We start from the raw sequence: 1,738 nt of genomic DNA, 5'->3' as shown, positions 1-1,738 counted from the left end.
ATATATTATCTGCAGTGGATGGACACAAGAGTAGCAGGTGTAAAACAAGGAAATGGGAAGGGTCGCGCATCCTTTGGCAAAATTGTCGAGAACACAAGGCCTCTCCCAAACCCATAGAATTACAGGTGTGCCCATTCTTCTAATTGTCCTGTCTGAATAGGGCTCTGTGTAGGATGTATTGCTGTCTCAAGGGTATGCTCACCTCTACCTGCATCATCCAGCAGTACATACCTGTGCCCATGTGACAGTGGTCCCAATCTCGTGATGTACCGATGATTTATATCTAAGATGGCAACTATGAGATGACGTGTGTCATCTGATCAAAGTTAGCTCCGCCACAAATTGTACCTTTCAGGAGAAACAGTAGAACAGGGTGTGGGAAAGGAGGCGCTATATACACGTGACCTGTCGCTAACGTGACCATGCTTGGTGGTACACGTGCCTGCCCCGCCGCCGCCACCTACATAGTTCTACGGTGGACAAAACACTACTGAGCCAGTGCATCACCAAAAATATCGCTTAGTGTTGGTCTTTTGAGGACAAGCGACATCAGACAGCAGGAATTCATCGGCGAGAAGGCGAGCTGCAGGCCAGTCAACAGTCAACGTGATCTTTCCCGCCAAAAGATTGTTTACCACGTGACGTCATGTACACTACGTCATCAGACCGGACGTGGGAGTGGAGGGCATCATGCTCCACACACACACACACACACACACACACACACACCACATAGTGTAGTAGTTAGCACGGTCGGCTCACAACCGAAAAGGCCCGGTTTCAAATCCCAGGCGCGACGAGGCAAATGGGCCGTGTGTAGCCCCTGTTCACTTAGCAGTAAATAGGTACGGGACGTAACTCGAAGGGTTGTGGCCTTACTTTCCCGGTGTATGGAGTGTGCTGTGGTCTCAGTCCTACTTGAAGATCGGTCTATGAGATCTGAGCTCGCTCCGCAATCGGGAGGGCTGGCTGGATGACCAGTAAACGACCGTGGTGAATTACACACACACACACACACACACACACATTTATCTAATAACATACACATAATGATAATAGAGATGACTGAACAAAATGTGTGTGTGTGTATTCACTCTTAAGCTAACCTAACCCGCGTTACTCGCTAGTATGCCAGTCTTCCCTTGCATTCAGGGTCTTCCCTCCTACCACGTTCACTATTACAATGTTTGTTCAACAAAATTTTCCTCTGAGCGTAAGCAGGTATTATGTAACTCAATGTCTGCTCCTCAAGATACATAAGTTTTCAAGATAAAGGTTGTCGTATGTTGATTTTGGCTTTAATTCTGAATGTAAGAAAGGAAAAAAAAGGAATGTCACAGCTTTTCAGACTATCGTTTATTCATTCATTTGTTTATTTACTTATCTATCCATTCATTAATTTATTTGTATGATATCTAATTTATTTATATTATATTTTCTTTGCCAATGGGGCTGATACAGTGTTCTCCTTGAGTTGGAGGCTTAGATTATTGATGCCTTTTACTTTTGGAGGTTAGGTGATGATGGACCTCACGTGATAATGTGATAGCGCAGGTAAGCTAGAGGCGCTTAGCACGAATGTTAATTTACTGTTGCGACTTGTCATCAAAGAAATGTTATCTTGAGCTTGCATAGAAGCGATTTTTGTTGTTTTTGTTTTTGCTGTTATCATTATTACTGTTACTATAACACCAAAGGATGTACATGTGTTTCCCACACTAAGAGAAATAAAGCAATA

The sequence above is a fragment of the Portunus trituberculatus genome, chromosome 50, assembly GCF_017591435.1.
Source record: "Portunus trituberculatus isolate SZX2019 chromosome 50, ASM1759143v1, whole genome shotgun sequence".
NCBI classification, from domain to species: domain Eukaryota; kingdom Metazoa; phylum Arthropoda; class Malacostraca; order Decapoda; family Portunidae; genus Portunus; species Portunus trituberculatus.
Note: the sequence above shows the minus strand (reverse complement) of the source record.